The sequence below is a fragment of the Phyllobates terribilis genome, unplaced genomic scaffold (assembly GCF_046119375.1).
Source record: "Phyllobates terribilis strain yellow unplaced genomic scaffold, ASM4611937v1 Scaffold_34__1_contigs__length_13252353, whole genome shotgun sequence".
Lineage (NCBI taxonomy): Eukaryota > Metazoa > Chordata > Amphibia > Anura > Dendrobatidae > Phyllobates > Phyllobates terribilis.
Genome location: NW_027362794.1, coordinates 3,359,642 through 3,378,345, shown reverse-complemented (window position 1 = coordinate 3,378,345; position 18,704 = coordinate 3,359,642). Strand labels below are relative to the sequence as shown.

The 18,704-nt window shown below is 45.7% G+C and overlaps 13 non-coding genes and 1 pseudogene across 13 annotated transcripts; all 14 read right to left on the bottom strand.

The window, feature by feature from the left end:
- Positions 1 to 1,037: 1,037 nt before the first annotated feature.
- LOC141182447 (U2 spliceosomal RNA) lies at positions 1,038 to 1,228 on the bottom strand. Its single transcript, XR_012257813.1, has one exon. It is a non-coding gene; the product is annotated as a U2 spliceosomal RNA (small nuclear RNA).
- Positions 1,229 to 2,345: 1,117 nt separating this feature from the next.
- LOC141182446 (U2 spliceosomal RNA) lies at positions 2,346 to 2,536 on the bottom strand. Its single transcript, XR_012257812.1, has one exon. It is a non-coding gene; the product is annotated as a U2 spliceosomal RNA (small nuclear RNA).
- A 1,119-nt stretch (positions 2,537 to 3,655) lies between these two features.
- Positions 3,656 to 3,843, bottom strand: LOC141182046 (U2 spliceosomal RNA). Its single transcript, XR_012257537.1, has one exon. It is a non-coding gene; the product is annotated as a U2 spliceosomal RNA (small nuclear RNA).
- Positions 3,844 to 4,637: 794 nt separating this feature from the next.
- LOC141182134 (U2 spliceosomal RNA) lies at positions 4,638 to 4,729 on the bottom strand (annotated as a pseudogene).
- Positions 4,730 to 5,849: 1,120 nt separating this feature from the next.
- On the bottom strand, positions 5,850 to 6,040 carry LOC141182445 (U2 spliceosomal RNA). Its single transcript, XR_012257811.1, has one exon. It is a non-coding gene; the product is annotated as a U2 spliceosomal RNA (small nuclear RNA).
- Positions 6,041 to 7,154: 1,114 nt separating this feature from the next.
- On the bottom strand, positions 7,155 to 7,345 carry LOC141182444 (U2 spliceosomal RNA). Its single transcript, XR_012257810.1, has one exon. It is a non-coding gene; the product is annotated as a U2 spliceosomal RNA (small nuclear RNA).
- A 1,119-nt stretch (positions 7,346 to 8,464) lies between these two features.
- On the bottom strand, positions 8,465 to 8,655 carry LOC141182443 (U2 spliceosomal RNA). The gene has a single exon (XR_012257809.1). It is a non-coding gene; the product is annotated as a U2 spliceosomal RNA (small nuclear RNA).
- Positions 8,656 to 9,771: 1,116 nt separating this feature from the next.
- On the bottom strand, positions 9,772 to 9,962 carry LOC141182441 (U2 spliceosomal RNA). The gene has a single exon (XR_012257807.1). It is a non-coding gene; the product is annotated as a U2 spliceosomal RNA (small nuclear RNA).
- A 1,121-nt stretch (positions 9,963 to 11,083) lies between these two features.
- LOC141182440 (U2 spliceosomal RNA) lies at positions 11,084 to 11,274 on the bottom strand. The gene has a single exon (XR_012257806.1). It is a non-coding gene; the product is annotated as a U2 spliceosomal RNA (small nuclear RNA).
- A 1,109-nt stretch (positions 11,275 to 12,383) lies between these two features.
- Positions 12,384 to 12,574, bottom strand: LOC141182439 (U2 spliceosomal RNA). The gene has a single exon (XR_012257805.1). It is a non-coding gene; the product is annotated as a U2 spliceosomal RNA (small nuclear RNA).
- Positions 12,575 to 13,692: 1,118 nt separating this feature from the next.
- LOC141181679 (U2 spliceosomal RNA) lies at positions 13,693 to 13,883 on the bottom strand. Its single transcript, XR_012257233.1, has one exon. It is a non-coding gene; the product is annotated as a U2 spliceosomal RNA (small nuclear RNA).
- A 1,118-nt stretch (positions 13,884 to 15,001) lies between these two features.
- Positions 15,002 to 15,192, bottom strand: LOC141182438 (U2 spliceosomal RNA). The gene has a single exon (XR_012257804.1). It is a non-coding gene; the product is annotated as a U2 spliceosomal RNA (small nuclear RNA).
- Positions 15,193 to 16,310: 1,118 nt separating this feature from the next.
- Positions 16,311 to 16,501, bottom strand: LOC141181614 (U2 spliceosomal RNA). Its single transcript, XR_012257174.1, has one exon. It is a non-coding gene; the product is annotated as a U2 spliceosomal RNA (small nuclear RNA).
- Positions 16,502 to 17,616: 1,115 nt separating this feature from the next.
- On the bottom strand, positions 17,617 to 17,807 carry LOC141181543 (U2 spliceosomal RNA). The gene has a single exon (XR_012257109.1). It is a non-coding gene; the product is annotated as a U2 spliceosomal RNA (small nuclear RNA).
- Positions 17,808 to 18,704: the final 897 nt, after the last annotated feature.

Sequence of the window (18,704 nt, the reverse complement as noted above, 5' to 3'; positions counted from 1 at the left end):
AAGAAGACATGCTGTCAACCTCTAGATCCCTCACATGCCTGCACTTTTCGGCTTGCTGCTGCTGCAATCCACGCGTTTTAGATCTGCATAACTCCACCTCTTTTAGCACAGTACCCTCAACCCCCGGCTGTTCCCACCCGCCTCAACACCGTTGGAAGGGAGGAGAACCAATTCAGGCGGGGGGGGGGGTGGAACGAGCAGCTGTCTACCCTTAGCAGGAGGGTTGCTGATTAATTACCTCTCCTGCTGCTGCTGCTGCTGCTGGCTGTCCAGCAGCAGACTGAAGGTGGCTGCTGCTGTGCGCAGGTATATAAAGGCTCAGAGCCTATTATGACACGCGCAGCCAGCGTTCCATTGCCACATTCCGTCTACTGCAGGCGGGATACCTGGATGGCTGAATGTCACTGAGAAGCTCACAGAGACCGCCATAAGCAACAGTTTAAAAGAATGCCACAGACTAATCAACCAAACTTTTTGGGTTGGTTTCTCTTTTATAGTCTGCAGGCATTAAATGAAAGAAGTCAGTGTTCCAGCAGAGGGAGACAATGTTTCAGAAAAGGCATTGTAGCAAACCAAAAAAGAAATTTTAAGCGCAGCAGAGTAACCAGCTCACATACCTGTTAGCTCAGGTGAGTTTAAAAGGCTGCTGTTGATAACAAGGGCATTTGCTAAATAGATGGTGTGTGTGCAACAATATACTGAAAGGTCAATTATATTGTGCAGCTTATCTCACCACCTGTAGTTATTTAGGTGAAAGCTCCAAAATGCTTGCCTAATATGTCTGTTTATCCAAAAGGAAGTATAGAGGGAGAGCTAGATAGATAGCATTGCGTTACATTACATGGCAATGCAATGCACAGTTGCTGAAGTTGAACCAAAATGAGCTTGTCATCTGACTTCTGCAACTTTTAACATGAAAAATCCAATGAGGAGAAGAAAAGCAAAGCCAAAGAGTCCATCCCAAAATCCGACAAACAAGCCAAATGAACAAAAAGCATTGAATTCAATTCTTTCTGATTTTAGAAACTGCATTAAAGAAGGGGTGCACCGGTCCTGGAGATACTGCAATACCAGGTCAATGCGTGGAGTGGACAGAGCAAGCTCTTTTTCCATCTCCCTGTTCTAAAAATCCATTTAATATATGGTCCCCAGATAGGGGACGTATCAGATATTAAACTGATAAGAACAGATACTACACTTGATCTTAGCCAAAAGGCCGAGAAGCGATAACCAGAATTGGTTTCCGACTACGGTGCCACCCAAGGATTCTGAAAAGTCCATTTGTGGAGATGGCCACCTGGACTCCCGTTAAGAAGACATGCTGTCAACCTCTAGATCCCTCACATGCCTGCACTTTTCGGCTTGCTGCTGCTGCAATCCACGCGTTTTAGATCTGCATAACTCCACCTCTTTTAGCACAGTACCCTCAACCCCCGGCTGTTCCCACCCGCCTCAACACCGTTGGAAGGGAGGAGAACCAATTAAGGCGGGGGGGGGTGGAACGAGCAGCTGTCTACCCTTAGCAGGAGGGTTGCTGATTAATTACCCCTCCTGCTGCTGCTGCTGCTGCTGGCTGTCCAGCAGCAGACTGAAGGTGGCTGCTGCTGTGCGCAGGTATATAAAGGCTCAGAGCCTATTATGACACGCGCAGCCAGCGTTCCATTGCCACATTCCGTCTACTGCAGGCGGGATACCTGGATGGCTGAATGTCACTGAGAAGCTCACAGAGACCGCCATAAGCAACAGTTTAAAAGAATGCCACAGACTAATCAACCAAACTTTTTGGGTTGGTTTCTCTTTTATAGTCTGCAGGCATTAAATGACAGAAGTCAGTGTTCCAGCAGAGGGAGACAACGTTTCAGAAAAGGCATTGTAGCAAACCAAAAAAGAAATTTTAAGCGCAGCAGAGTAACCAGCTCACATACCTGTTAGCTCAGGTGAGTTTAAAAGGCTGCTGTTGATAACAAGGGCATTTGCTAAATAGATGGTGTGTGTGCAACAATATACTGAAAGGTCAATTATATTGTGCAGCTTATCTCACCACCTGTAGTTATTTAGGTGAAAGCTCCAAAATGCTTGCCTAATATGTCTGTTTATCCAAAAGGAAGTATAGAGGGAGAGCTAGATAGATAGCATTGCATTACATTACATGGCAATGCAATGCACAGTTGCTGAAGTTGAACCAAAATGAGCTTGTCATCTGGCTTCTGCAACTTTTAACATGAAAAATCCAATGAGGAGAAGAAAAGCAAAGCCAAAGAGTCCATCCCAAAATCCGACAAACAAGCCAAATGAACAAAAAGCATTGAATTCAATTCTTTCTGATTTTAGAAACTGCATTAAAGAAGGGGTGCACCGGTCCTGGAGATACTGCAATACCAGGTCAATGCGTGGAGTGGACAGAGCAAGCTCTTTTTCCATCTCCCTGTTCTAAAAATCCATTTAATATATGGTCCCCAGATAGGGGACGTATCAGATATTAAACTGATAAGAACAGATACTACACTTGATCTTAGCCAAAAGGCCGAGAAGCGATAACCAGAATTGGTTTCCGACTACGGTGCCACCCAAGGATTCTGAAAAGTCCATTTGTGGAGATGGCCACCTGGACTCCCGTTAAGAAGACATGCTGTCAACCTCTAGATCCCTCACATGCCTGCACTTTTCGGCTTGCTGCTGCTGCAATCCACGCGTTTTAGATCTGCATAACTCCACCTCTTTTAGCACAGTACCCTCAACCCCCGGCTGTTCCCACCCGCCTCAACACCGTTGGAAGGGAGGAGAACCAATTAAGGCGGGGGGGGGGGTGGAACGAGCAGCTGTCTACCCTTAGCAGGAGGGTTGCTGATTAATTACCTCTCCTGCTGCTGCTGCTGCTGCTGGCTGTCCAGCAGCAGACTGAAGGTGGCTGCTGCTGTGCGCAGGTATATAAAGGCTCAGAGCCTATTATGACACGCGCAGCCAGCGTTCCATTGCCACATTCCGTCTACTGCAGGCGAGATACCTGGATGGCTGAATGTCACTGAGAAGCTCACAGAGACCGCCATAAGCAACAGTTTAAAAGAATGCCACAGACTAATCAACCAAACTTTTTGGGTTGGTTTCTCTTTTATAGTCTGCAGGCATTAAATGAAAGAAGTCAGTGTTCCAGCAGAGGGAGACAACGTTTCAGAAAAGGCATTGTAGCAAACCAAAAAAGAAATTTTAAGCGCAGCAGAGTAACCAGCTCACATACCTGTTAGCTCAGGTGAGTTTAAAAGGCTGCTGTTGATAACAAGGGCATTTGCTAAATAGATGGTGTGTGTGCAACAATATACTGAAAGGTCAATTATATTGTGCAGCTTATCTCACCACCTGTAGTTATTTAGGTGAAAGCTCCAAAATGCTTGCCTAATATGTCTGTTTATCCAAAAGGAAGTATAGAGGGAGAGCTAGATAGATAGCATTGCATTACATTACATGGCAATGCAATGCACAGTTGCTGAAGTTGAACCAAAATGAGCTTGTCATCTGGCTTCTGCAACTTTTAACATGAAAAATCCAATGAGGAGAAGAAAAGCAAAGCCAAAGAGTCCATCCCAAAATCCGACAAACAAGCCAAATGAACAAAAAGCATTGAATTCAATTCTTTCTGATTTTAGAAACTGCATTAAAGAAGGGGTGCACCGGTCCTGGAGATACTGCAATACCAGGTCAATGCGTGGAGTGGACAGAGCAAGCTCTTTTTCCATCTCCCTGTTCTAAAAATCCATTTAATATATGGTCCCCAGATAGGGGACGTATCAGATATTAAACTGATAAGAACAGATTTTTTTTTTTTTTTTTTTTTATCGAAAGCCCGAATTCGTGTACAAAACCCGAGTGCGCTTAAAAAAGTGACAAGTGCCACAAAAAAAGTGCACTAGGATGCTGGTCTTCTTGAAACCCTCTCCAAAAGGAGAAGGGTCCCCCGAACCATTCCCCGTCCCTCCGAGCCAAAAGGCCACAGCGAGGAACAGGGACAAAAAGCCACCTCCAGCCGAAGCCAGAGGCGACCCAATCTTACCCCCAGCACCTGCCCGAGTTCTCACCCGAGCAAGGCACTGGGAGCCAAAGACTGTGCTCCCCTCCCAGAAGAGGGGAGCCAACAACGCTCTCCTCCCGAAAGAGGAGAGCCAGGGGGGTTCAGGGGGGAGCGGAACCTGATGGCCACACACTCCCCCCCTAGACCTGCCAAGAGAGGAACCCGTAAGGGAACCGCATCCCAACAAAATCCTAGTAGGACGTGACACACGTGAATAAGTGGACACACAGTGACAAAGAAATTAAATAAATAGTGAAGGTTTCACAGTATAATACTGCCCGGACCTTCGACCGGGAATTGAAAAATTCCCCATCCTAAGGCCAGAAGGCCCGGAATAAGGGTGTGTGCGAAGAAAGAAAATTTGAAGTGCTTGTGCAAATGTGCCATAAACTCAAGTGGAGTTCCCAATCCCAGTGAGTTAAGGCACCCCAGGGTCACCACTCCTGGGGCACTTCACACTTCGGGCTTTCGATCTTCCCCGGCCCAATGGCGTCGATCCTGGGGGGCCATGCTTTCCACCAGATGACTATATTAGCCACCTGGCGTACTAACAAGCGCCTAAACCCCAGTGTGCATAATGTATCAATCTACTAGGGCGGCCAACATCCAAAACCGCCTTTTCGAAAGATACTACACTTGATCTTAGCCAAAAGGCCGAGAAGCGATAACCAGAATTGGTTTCCGACTACGGTGCCACCCAAGGATTCTGAAAAGTCCATTTGTGGAGATGGCCACCTGGACTCCCGTTAAGAAGACATGCTGTCAACCTCTAGATCCCTCACATGCCTGCACTTTTCGGCTTGCTGCTGCTGCAATCCACGCGTTTTAGATCTGCATAACTCCACCTCTTTTAGCACAGTACCCTCAACCCCCGGCTGTTCCCACCCGCCTCAACACCGTTGGAAGGGAGGAGAACCAATTAAGGCGGGGGGGGGGGGTGGAACGAGCAGCTGTCTACCCTTAGCAGGAGGGTTGCTGATTAATTACCTCTCCTGCTGCTGCTGCTGCTGCTGGCTGTCCAGCAGCAGACTGAAGGTGGCTGCTGCTGTGCGCAGGTATATAAAGGCTCAGAGCCTATTATGACATGCGCAGCCAGCGTTCCATTGCCACATTCCGTCTACTGCAGGCGGGATACCTGGATGGCTGAATGTCCCTGAGAAGCTCACAGAGACCGCCATAAGCAACAGTTTAAAAGAATGCCACAGACTAATCAACCAAACTTTTTGGGTTGGTTTCTCTTTTATAGTCTGCAGGCATTAAATGAAAGAAGTCAGTGTTCCAGCAGAGGGAGACAACGTTTCAGAAAAGGCATTGTAGCAAACCAAAAAAGAAATTTTAAGCGCAGCAGAGTAACCAGCTCACATACCTGTTAGCTCAGGTGAGTTTAAAAGGCTGCTGTTGATAACAAGGGCATTTGCTAAATAGATGGTGTGTGTGCAACAATATACTGAAAGGTCAATTATATTGTGCAGCTTATCTCACCACCTGTAGTTATTTAGGTGAAAGCTCCAAAATGCTTGCCTAATATGTCTGTTTATCCAAAAGGAAGTATAGAGGGAGAGCTAGATAGATAGCATTGCATTACATTACATGGCAATGCAATGCACAGTTGCTGAAGTTGAACCAAAATGAGCTTGTCATCTGGCTTCTGCAACTTTTAACATGAAAAATCCAATGAGGAGAAGAAAAGCAAAGCCAAAGAGTCCATCCCAAAATCCGACAAACAAGCCAAATGAACAAAAAGCATTGAATTCAATTCTTTCTGATTTTAGAAACTGCATTAAAGAAGGGGTGCACCGGTCCTGGAGATACTGCAATACCAGGTCAATGCGTGGAGTGGACAGAGCAAGCTCTTTTTCCATCTCCCTGTTCTAAAAATCCATTTAATATATGGTCCCCAGATAGGGGACGTATCAGATATTAAACTGATAAGAACAGATACTACACTTGATCTTAGCCAAAAGGCCGAGAAGCGATAACCAGAATTGGTTTCCGACTACGGTGCCACCCAAGGATTCTGAAAAGTCCATTTGTGGAGATGGCCACCTGGACTCCCGTTAAGAAGACATGCTGTCAACCTCTAGATCCCTCACATGCCTGCACTTTTCGGCTTGCTGCTGCTGCAATCCACGCGTTTTAGATCTGCATAACTCCACCTCTTTTAGCACAGTACCCTCAACCCCCGGCTGTTCCCACCCGCCTCAACACCGTTGGAAGGGAGGAGAACCAATTAAGGCGGGGGGGGGTGGAACGAGCAGCTGTCTACCCTTAGCAGGAGGGTTGCTGATTAATTACCTCTCCTGCTGCTGCTGCTGCTGGCTGTCCAGCAGCAGACTGAAGGTGGCTGCTGCTGTGCGCAGGTATATAAAGGCTCAGAGCCTATTATGACACGCGCAGCCAGCGTTCCATTGCCACATTCCGTCTACTGCAGGCGGGATACCTGGATGGCTGAATGTCACTGAGAAGCTCACAGAGACCGCCATAAGCAACAGTTTAAAAGAATGCCACAGACTAATCAACCAAACTTTTTGGGTTGGTTTCTCTTTTATAGTCTGCAGGCATTAAATGAAAGAAGTCAGTGTTCCAGCAGAGGGAGACAACGTTTCAGAAAAGGCATTGTAGCAAACCAAAAAAGAAATTTTAAGCGCAGCAGAGTAACCAGCTCACATACCTGTTAGCTCAGGTGAGTTTAAAAGGCTGCTGTTGATAACAAGGGCATTTGCTAAATAGATGGTGTGTGTGCAACAATATACTGAAAGGTCAATTATATTGTGCAGCTTATCTCACCACCTGTAGTTATTTAGGTGAAAGCTCCAAAATGCTTGCCTAATATGTCTGTTTATCCAAAAGGAAGTATAGAGGGAGAGCTAGATAGATAGCATTGCATTACATTACATGGCAATGCAATGCACAGTTGCTGAAGTTGAACCAAAATGAGCTTGTCATCTGGCTTCTGCAACTTTTAACATGAAAAATCCAATGAGGAGAAGAAAAGCAAAGCCAAAGAGTCCATCCCAAAATCCGACAAACAAGCCAAATGAACAAAAAGCATTGAATTCAATTCTTTCTGATTTTAGAAACTGCATTAAAGAAGGGGTGCACCGGTCCTGGAGATACTGCAATACCAGGTCAATGCGTGGAGTGGACAGAGCAAGCTCTTTTTCCATCTCCCTGTTCTAAAAATCCATTTAATATATGGTCCCCAGATAGGGGACGTATCAGATATTAAACTGATAAGAACAGATACTACACTTGATCTTAGCCAAAAGGCCGAGAAGCGATAACCAGAATTGGTTTCCGACTACGGTGCCACCCAAGGATTCTGAAAAGTCCATTTGTGGAGATGGCCACCTGGACTCCCGTTAAGAAGACATGCTGTCAACCTCTAGATCCCTCACATGCCTGCACTTTTCGGCTTGCTGCTGCTGCAATCCACGCGTTTTAGATCTGCATAACTCCACCTCTTTTAGCACAGTACCCTCAACCCCCGGCTGTTCCCACCCGCCTCAACACCGTTGGAAGAGAGGAGAACCAATTAAGGCGGGGGGGGGGGTGGAACGAGCAGCTGTCTACCCTTAGCAGGAGGGTTGCTGATTAATTACCTCTCCTGCTGCTGCTGCTGCTGCTGGCTGTCCAGCAGCAGACTGAAGGTGGCTGCTGCTGTGCGCAGGTATATAAAGGCTCAGAGCCTATTATGACACGCGCAGCCAGCGTTCCATTGCCACATTCCGTCTACTGCAGGCGGGATACCTGGATGGCTGAATGTCACTGAGAAGCTCACAGAGACCGCCATAAGCAACAGTTTAAAAGAATGCCACAGACTAATCAACCAAACTTTTTGGGTTGGTTTCTCTTTTATAGTCTGCAGGCATTAAATGAAAGAAGTCAGTGTTCCAGCAGAGGGAGACAACGTTTCAGAAAAGGCATTGTAGCAAACCAAAAAAGAAATTTTAAGCGCAGCAGAGTAACCAGCTCACATACCTGTTAGCTCAGGTGAGTTTAAAAGGCTGCTGTTGATAACAAGGGCATTTGCTAAATAGATGGTGTGTGTGCAACAATATACTGAAAGGTCAATTATATTGTGCAGCTTATCTCACCACCTGTAGTTATTTAGGTGAAAGCTCCAAAATGCTTGCCTAATATGTCTGTTTATCCAAAAGGAAGTATAGAGGGAGAGCTAGATAGATAGCATTGCATTACATTACATGGCAATGCAATGCACAGTTGCTGAAGTTGAACCAAAATGAGCTTGTCATCTGGCTTCTGCAACTTTTAACATGAAAAATCCAATGAGGAGAAGAAAAGCAAAGCCAAAGAGTCCATCCCAAAATCCGACAAACAAGCCAAATGAACAAAAAGCATTGAATTCAATTCTTTCTGATTTTAGAAACTGCATTAAAGAAGGGGTGCACCGGTCCTGGAGATACTGCAATACCAGGTCAATGCGTGGAGTGGACAGAGCAAGCTCTTTTTCCATCTCCCTGTTCTAAAAATCCATTTAATATATGGTCCCCAGATAGGGGACGTATCAGATATTAAACTGATAAGAACAGATACTACACTTGATCTTAGCCAAAAGGCCGAGAAGCGATAACCAGAATTGGTTTCTGACTACGGTGCCACCCAAGGATTCTGAAAAGTCCATTTGTGGAGATGGCCACCTGGACTCCCGTTAAGAAGACATGCTGTCAACCTCTAGATCCCTCACATGCCTGCACTTTTCGGCTTGCTGCTGCTGCAATCCACGCGTTTTAGATCTGCATAACTCCACCTCTTTTAGCACAGTACCCTCAACCCCCGGCTGTTCCCACCCGCCTCAACACCGTTGGAAGGGAGGAGAACCAATTAAGGCGGGGGGGGGGGTGGAACGAGCAGCTGTCTACCCTTAGCAGGAGGGTTGCTGATTAATTACCTCTCCTGCTGCTGCTGCTGCTGGCTGTCCAGCAGCAGACTGAAGGTGGCTGCTGCTGTGCGCAGGTATATAAAGGCTCAGAGCCTATTATGACACGCGCAGCCAGCGTTCCATTGCCACATTCCGTCTACTGCAGGCGGGATACCTGGATGGCTGAATGTCACTGAGAAGCTCACAGAGACCGCCATAAGCAACAGTTTAAAAGAATGCCACAGACTAATCAACCAAACTTTTTGGGTTGGTTTCTCTTTTATAGTCTGCAGGCATTAAATGAAAGAAGTCAGTGTTCCAGCAGAGGGAGACAACGTTTCAGAAAAGGCATTGTAGCAAACCAAAAAAGAAATTTTAAGCGCAGCAGAGTAACCAGCTCACATACCTGTTAGCTCAGGTGAGTTTAAAAGGCTGCTGTTGATAACAAGGGCATTTGCTAAATAGATGGTGTGTGTGCAACAATATACTGAAAGGTCAATTATATTGTGCAGCTTATCTCACCACCTGTAGTTATTTAGGTGAAAGCTCCAAAATGCTTGCCTAATATGTCTGTTTATCCAAAAGGAAGTATAGAGGGAGAGCTAGATAGATAGCATTGCATTACATTACATGGCAATGCAATGCACAGTTGCTGAAGTTGAACCAAAATGAGCTTGTCATCTGGCTTCTGCAACTTTTAACATGAAAAATCCAATGAGGAGAAGAAAAGCAAAGCCAAAGAGTCCATCCCAAAATCCGACAAACAAGCCAAATGAACAAAAAGCATTGAATTCAATTCTTTCTGATTTTAGAAACTGCATTAAAGAAGGGGTGCACCGGTCCTGGAGATACTGCAATACCAGGTCAATGCGTGGAGTGGACAGAGCAAGCTCTTTTTCCATCTCCCTGTTCTAAAAATCCATTTAATATATGGTCCCCAGATAGGGGACGTATCAGATATTAAACTGATAAGAACAGATACTACACTTGATCTTAGCCAAAAGGCCGAGAAGCGATAACCAGAATTGGTTTCCGACTACGGTGCCACCCAAGGATTCTGAAAAGTCCATTTGTGGAGATGGCCACCTGGACTCCCGTTAAGAAGACATGCTGTCAACCTCTAGATCCCTCACATGCCTGCACTTTTCGGCTTGCTGCTGCTGCAATCCACGCGTTTTAGATCTGCATAACTCCACCTCTTTTAGCACAGTACCCTCAACCCCCGGCTGTTCCCACCCGCCTCAACACCGTTGGAAGGGAGGAGAACCAATTAAGGCGGGGGGGGGGGGGTGGAACGAGCAGCTGTCTAGCCTTAGCAGGAGGGTTGCTGATTAATTACCTCTCCTGCTGCTGCTGCTGCTGCTGGCTGTCCAGCAGCAGACTGAAGGTGGCTGCTGCTGTGCGCAGGTATATAAAGGCTCAGAGCCTATTATGACACGCGCAGCCAGCGTTCCATTGCCACATTCCGTCTACTGCAGGCGGGATACCTGGATGGCTGAATGTCACTGAGAAGCTCACAGAGACCGCCATAAGCAACAGTTTAAAAGAATGCCACAGACTAATCAACCAAACTTTTTGGGTTGGTTTCTCTTTTATAGTCTGCAGGCATTAAATGAAAGAAGTCAGTGTTCCAGCAGAGGGAGACAACGTTTCAGAAAAGGCATTGTAGCAAACCAAAAAAGAAATTTTAAGCGCAGCAGAGTAACCAGCTCACATACCTGTTAGCTCAGGTGAGTTTAAAAGGCTGCTGTTGATAACAAGGGCATTTGCTAAATAGATGGTGTGTGTGCAACAATATACTGAAAGGTCAATTATATTGTGCAGCTTATCTCACCACCTGTAGTTATTTAGGTGAAAGCTCCAAAATGCTTGCCTAATATGTCTGTTTATCCAAAAGGAAGTATAGAGGGAGAGCTAGATAGATAGCATTGCATTACATTACATGGCAATGCAATGCACAGTTGCTGAAGTTGAACCAAAATGAGCTTGTCATCTGGCTTCTGCAACTTTTAACATGAAAAATCCAATGAGGAGAAGAAAAGCAAAGCCAAAGAGTCCATCCCAAAATCCGACAAACAAGCCAAATGAACAAAAAGCATTGAATTCAATTCTTTCTGATTTTAGAAACTGCATTAAAGAAGGGGTGCACCGGTCCTGGAGATACTGCAATACCAGGTCAATGCGTGGAGTGGACAGAGCAAGCTCTTTTTCCATCTCCCTGTTCTAAAAATCCATTTAATATATGGTCCCCAGATAGGGGACGTATCAGATATTAAACTGATAAGAACAGATACTACACTTGATCTTAGCCAAAAGGCCGAGAAGCGATAACCAGAATTGGTTTCCGACTACGGTGCCACCCAAGGATTCTGAAAAGTCCATTTGTGGAGATGGCCACCTGGACTCCCGTTAAGAATACATGCTGTCAACCTCTAGATCCCTCACATGCCTGCACTTTTCGGCTTGCTGCTGCTGCAATCCACGCGTTTTAGATCTGCATAACTCCACCTCTTTTAGCACAGTACCCTCAACCCCCGGCTGTTCCCACCCGCCTCAACACCGTTGGAAGGGAGGAGAACCAATTAAGGCGGGGGGGGGGTGGAACGAGCAGCTGTCTACCCTTAGCAGGAGGGTTGCTGATTAATTTCCTCTCCTGCTGCTGCTGGCTGTCCAGCAGCAGACTGAAGGTGGCTGCTGCTGTGCGCAGGTATATAAAGGCTCAGAGCCTATTATGACACGCGCAGCCAGCGTTCCATTGCCACATTCCGTCTACTGCAGGCGGGATACCTGGATGGCTGAATGTCACTGAGAAGCTCACAGAGACCGCCATAAGCAACAGTTTAAAAGAATGCCACAGACTAATCAACCAAACTTTTTGGGTTGGTTTCTCTTTTATAGTCTGCAGGCATTAAATGAAAGAAGTCAGTGTTCCAGCAGAGGGAGACAACGTTTCAGAAAAGGCATTGTAGCAAACCAAAAAAGAAATTTTAAGCGCAGCAGAGTAACCAGCTCACATACCTGTTAGCTCAGGTGAGTTTAAAAGGCTGCTGTTGATAACAAGGGCATTTGCTAAATAGATGGTGTGTGTGCAACAATATACTGAAAGGTCAATTATATTGTGCAGCTTATCTCACCACCTGTAGTTATTTAGGTGAAAGCTCCAAAATGCTTGCCTAATATGTCTGTTTATCCAAAAGGAAGTATAGAGGGAGAGCTAGATAGATAGCATTGCATTACATTACATGGCAATGCAATGCACAGTTGCTGAAGTTGAACCAAAATGAGCTTGTCATCTGGCTTCTGCAACTTTTAACATGAAAAATCCAATGAGGAGAAGAAAAGCAAAGCCAAAGAGTCCATCCCAAAATCCGACAAACAAGCCAAATGAACAAAAAGCATTGAATTCAATTCTTTCTGATTTTAGAAACTGCATTAAAGAAGGGGTGCACCGGTCCTGGAGATACTGCAATACCAGGTCAATGCGTGGAGTGGACAGAGCAAGCTCTTTTTCCATCTCCCTGTTCTAAAAATCCATTTAATATATGGTCCCCAGATAGGGGACGTATCAGATATTAAACTGATAAGAACAGATACTACACTTGATCTTAGCCAAAAGGCCGAGAAGCGATAACCAGAATTGGTTTCCGACTACGGTGCCACCCAAGGATTCTGAAAAGTCCATTTGTGGAGATGGCCACCTGGACTCCCGTTAAGAAGACATGCTGTCAACCTCTAGATCCCTCACATGCCTGCAATTTTCGGCTTGCTGCTGCTGCAATCCACGCGTTTTAGATCTGCATAACTCCACCTCTTTTAGCACAGTACCCTCAACCCCCGGCTGTTCCCACCCGCCTCAACACCGTTGGAAGGGAGGAGAACCAATTAAGGCGGGGGGGGGGTGGAACGAGCAGATGTCTACCCTTAGCAGGAGGGTTGCTGATTAATTACCTCTCCTGCTGCTGCTGCTGCTGCTGGCTGTCAAGCAGCAGACTGAAGGTGGCTGCTGCTGTGCGCAGGTATATAAAGGCTCAGAGCCTATTATGACACGCGCAGCCAGCGTTCCATTGCCACATTCCGTCTACTGCAGGCGGGATACCTGGATGGCTGAATGTCACTGAGAAGCTCACAGAGACCGCCATAAGCAACAGTTTAAAAGAATGCCACAGACTAATCAACCAAACTTTTTGGGTTGGTTTCTCTTTTATAGTCTGCAGGCATTAAATGAAAGAAGTCAGTGTTCCAGCAGAGGGAGACAACGTTTCAGAAAAGGCATTGTAGCAAACCAAAAAAGAAATTTTAAGCGCAGCAGAGTAACCAGCTCACATACCTGTTAGCTCAGGTGAGTTTAAAAGGCTGCTGTTGATAACAAGGGCATTTGCTAAATAGATGGTGTGTGTGCAACAATATACTGAAAGGTCAATTATATTGTGCAGCTTATCTCACCACCTGTAGTTATTTAGGTGAAAGCTCCAAAATGCTTGCCTAATATGTCTGTTTATCCAAAAGGAAGTATAGAGGGAGAGCTAGATAGATAGCATTGCATTACATTACATGGCAATGCAATGCACAGTTGCTGAAGTTGAACCAAAATGAGCTTGTCATCTGGCTTCTGCAACTTTTAACATGAAAAATCCAATGAGGAGAAGAAAAGCAAAGCCAAAGAGTCCATCCCAAAATCCGACAAACAAGCCAAATGAACAAAAAGCATTGAATTCAATTCTTTCTGATTTTAGAAACTGCATTAAAGAAGGGGTGCACCGGTCCTGGAGATACTGCAATACCAGGTCAATGCGTGGAGTGGACAGAACAAGCTCTTTTTCCATCTCCCTGTTCTAAAAATCCATTTAATATATGGTCCCCAGATAGGGGACGTATCAGATATTAAACTGATAAGAACAGATACTACACTTGATCTTAGCCAAAAGGCCGAGAAGCGATAACCAGAATTGGTTTCCGACTACGGTGCCACCCAAGGATTCTGAAAAGTCCATTTGTGGAGATGGCCACCTGGACTCCCGTTAAGAAGACATGCTGTCAACCTCTAGATCCCTCACATGCCTGCACTTTTCGGCTTGCTGCTGCTGCAATCCACGCGTTTTAGATCTGCATAACTCCACCTCTTTTAGCACAGTACCCTCAACCCCCGGCTGTTCCCACCCGCCTCAACACCGTTGGAAGGGAGGAGAACCAATTAAGGCGGGGGGGGGGTGGAACGAGCAGCTGTCTACCCTTAGCAGGAGGGTTGCTGATTAATTACCTCTCCTGCTGCTGCTGCTGCTGCTGGCTGTCCAGCAGCAGACTGAAGGTGGCTGCTGCTGTGCGCAGGTATATAAAGGCTCAGAGCCTATTATGACACGCGCAGCCAGCGTTCCATTGCCACATTCCGTCTACTGCAGGCGGGATACCTGGATGGCTGAATGTCACTGAGAAGCTCACAGAGACCGCCATAAGCAACAGTTTAAAAGAATGCCACAGACTAATCAACCAAACTTTTTGGGTTGGTTTCTCTTTTATAGTCTGCAGGCATTAAATGAAAGAAGTCAGTGTTCCAGCAGAGGGAGACAACGTTTCAGAAAAGGCATTGTAGCAAACCAAAAAAGAAATTTTAAGCGCAGCAGAGTAACCAGCTCACATACCTGTTAGCTCAGGTGAGTTTAAAAGGCTGCTGTTGATAACAAGGGCATTTGCTAAATAGATGGTGTGTGTGCAACAATATACTGAAAGGTCAATTATATTGTGCAGCTTATCTCACCACCTGTAGTTATTTAGGTGAAAGCTCCAAAATGCTTGCCTAATATGTCTGTTTATCCAAAAGGAAGTATGGAGGGAGAGCTAGATAGATAGCATTGCATTACATTACATGGCAATGCAATGCACAGTTGCTGAAGTTGAACCAAAATGAGCTTGTCATCTGGCTTCTGCAACTTTTAACATGAAAAATCCAATGAGGAGAAGAAAAGCAAAGCCAAAGAGTCCATCCCAAAATCCGACAAACAAGCCAAATGAACAAAAAGCATTGAATTCAATTCTTTCTGATTTTAGAAACTGCATTAAAGAAGGGGTGCACCGGTCCTGGAGATACTGCAATACCAGGTCAATGCGTGGAGTGGACAGAGCAAGCTCTTTTTCCATCTCCCTGTTCTAAAAATCCATTTAATATATGGTCCCCAGATAGGGGACGTATCAGATATTAAACTGATAAGAACAGATACTACACTTGATCTTAGCCAAAAGGCCGAGAAGCGATAACCAGAATTGGTTTCCGACTACGGTGCCACCCAAGGATTCTGAAAAGTCCATTTGTGGAGATGGCCACCTGGACTCCCGTTAAGAAGACATGCTGTCAACCTCTAGATCCCTCACATGCCTGCACTTTTCGGCTTGCTGCTGCTGCAATCCACGCGTTTTAGATCTGCATAACTCCACCTCTTTTAGCACAGTACCCTCAACCCCCGGCTGTTCCCACCCGCCTCAACACCGTTGGAAGGGAGGAGAACCAATTAAGGCGGGGGGGGGTTGGAACGAGCAGCTGTCTACCCTTAGCAGGAGGGTTGCTGATTAATTACCTCTCCTGCTGCTGCTGCTGCTGCTGGCTGTCCAGCAGCAGACTGAAGGTGGCTGCTGCTGTGCGCAGGTATATAAAGGCTCAGAGCCTATTATGACACGCGCAGCCAGCGTTCCATTGCCACATTCCGTCTACTGCAGGCGGGATACCTGGATGGCTGAATGTCACTGAGAAGCTCACAGAGACCGCCATAAGCAACAGTTTAAAAGAATGCCACAGACTAATCAACCAAACTTTTTGGGTTGGTTTCTCTTTTATAGTCTGCAGGCATTAAATGAAAGAAGTCAGTGTTCCAGCAGAGGGAGACAACGTTTCAGAAAAGGCATTGTAGCAAACCAAAAAAGAAATTTTAAGCGCAGCAGAGTAACCAGCTCACATACCTGTTAGCTCAGGTGAGTTTAAAAGGCTGCTGTTGATAACAAGGGCATTTGCTAAATAGATGGTGTGTGTGCAACAATATACTGAAAGGTCAATTATATTGTGCAGCTTATCTCACCACCTGTAGTTATTTAGGTGAAAGCTCCAAAATGCTTGCCTAATATGTCTGTTTATCCAAAAGGAAGTATAGAGGGAGAGCTAGATAGATATCATTGCATTACATTACATGGCAATGCAATGCACAGTTGCTGAAGTTGAACCAAAATGAGCTTGTCATCTGGCTTCTGCAACTTTTAACATGAAAAATCCAATGAGGAGAAGAAAAGCAAAGCCAAAGAGTCCATCCCAAAATCCGACAAACAAGCCAAATGAACAAAAAGCATTGAATTCAATTCTTTCTGATTTTAGAAACTGCATTAAAGAAGGGGTGCACCGGTCCTGGAGATACTGCAATACCAGGTCAATGCGTGGAGTGGACAGAGCAAGCTCTTTTTCCATCTCCCTGTTCTAAAAATCCATTTAATATATGGTCCCCAGATAGGGGACGTATCAGATATTAAACTGATAAGAACAGATACTACACTTGATCTTAGCCAAAAAGCCGAGAAGCGATAACCAGAATTGGTTTCCGACTACGGTGCCACCCAAGGATTCTGAAAAGTCCATTTGTGGAGATGGCCACCTGGACTCCCGTTAAGAAGACATGCTGTCAACCTCTAGATCCCTCACATGCCTGCACTTTTCGGCTTGCTGCTGCTGCAATCCACGCGTTTTAGATCTGCATAACTCCACCTCTTTTAGCACAGTACCCTCAACCCCCGGCTGTTTCCACCCGCCTCAACACCGTTGGAAGGGAGGAGAACCAATTAAGGCGGGGGGGGGGTGGAACGAGCAGCTGTCTACCCTTAGCAGGAGGGTTGCTGATTAATTACCTCTCCTGCTGCTGCTGCTGCTGGCTGTCCAGCAGCAGACTGAAGGTGGCTGCTGCTGTGCGCAGGTATATAAAGGCTCAGAGCCTATTATGACACGCGCAGCCAGCGTTCCATTGCCACATTCCGTCTACTGCAGGCGGGATACCTGGATGGCTGAATGTCACTGAGAAGCTCACAGAGACCGCCATAAGCAACAGTTTAAAAGAATGCCACAGACTAATCAACCAAACTTTTTGGGTTGGTTTCTCTTTTATAGTCTGCAGGCATTAAATGAAAGAAGTCAGTGTTCCAGCAGAGGGAGACAACGTTTCAGAAAAGGCATTGTAGCAAACCAAAAAAGAAATTTTAAGCGCAGCAGAGTAACCAGCTCACATACCTGTTAGCTCAGGTGAGTTTAAAAGGCTGCTGTTGATAACAAGGGCATTTGCTAAATAGATGGTGTGTGTGCAACAATATACTGAAAGGTCAATTATATTGTGCAGCTTATCTCACCACCTGTAGTTATTTAGGTGAAAGCTCCAAAATGCTTGCCTAATATGTCTGTTTATCCAAAAGGAAGTACAGAGGGAGAGCTAGATAGATAGCATTGCATTACATTACATGGCAATGCAATGCACAGTTGCTGAAGTTGAACCAAAATGAGCTTGTCATCTGGCTTCTGCAACTTTTAACATGAAAAATCCAATGAGGAGAAGAAAAGCAAAGCCAAAGAGTCCATCCCAAAATCCGACAAACAAGCCAAATGAACAAAAAGCATTGAATTCAATTCTTTCTGATTTTAGAAACTGCATTAAAGAAGGGGTGCACCGGTCCTGGAGATACTGCAATACCAGGTCAATGCGTGGAGTGGACAGAGCAAGCTCTTTTTCCATCTCCCTGTTCTAAAAATCCATTTAATATATGGTCCCCAGATAGGGGACGTATCAGATATTAAACTGATAAGAACAGATACTACACTTGATCTTAGCCAAAAGGCCGAGAAGCGAAAACCAGAATTGGTTTCCGACTACGGTGCCACCCAAGGATTCTGAAAAGTCCATTTGTGGAGATGGCCACCTGGACTCCCGTTAAGAAGACATGCTGTCAACCTCTAGATCCCTCACATGCCTGCACTTTTCGGCTTGCTGCTGCTGCAATCCACGCGTTTTAGATCTGCATAACTCCACCTCTTTTAGCACAGTACCCTCAACCCCCGGCTGTTCCCACCCGCCTCAACACCGTTGGAAGGGAGGAGAACCAATTAAGGCGGGGGGGGGGGTGGAACGAGCAGCTGTCTACCCTTAGCAGGAGGGTTGCTGATTAATTACCTCTCCTGCTGCTGCTGCTGCTGCTGGCTGTCCAGCAGCAGACTGAAGGTGGCTGCTGCTGTGCGCAGGTATATAAAGGCTCAGAGCCTATTATGACACGCGCAGCCAGCGTTCCATTGCCACATTCCGTCTACTGCAGGCGGGATACCTGGATGGCTGAATGTCACTGAGAAGCTCACAGAGACCGCCATAAGCAACAGTTTAAAAGAATGCCACAGACTAATCAACCAAACTTTTTGTGTTTGTTTCTCTTTTATAGTCTGCAGGCATTAAATGAAAGAAGTCAGTGTTCCAGCAGAGGGAGACAACGTTTCAGAAAAGGCATTGTAGCAAACCAAAAAAGAAATTTTAAGCGCAGCAGAGTAACCAGCTCACATAACTGTTAGCTCAGGTGAGTTTAAAAGGCTGCTGTTGATAACAAGGGCATTTGCTAAATAGATGGTGTGTGTGCAACAATATACTGAAAGGTCAATTATATTGTGCAGCTTATCTCACCACCTGTAGTTATTTAGGTGAAAGCTCCAAAATGCTTGCCTAATATGTCTGTTTATCCAAAAGGAAGTATAGAGGGAGAGCT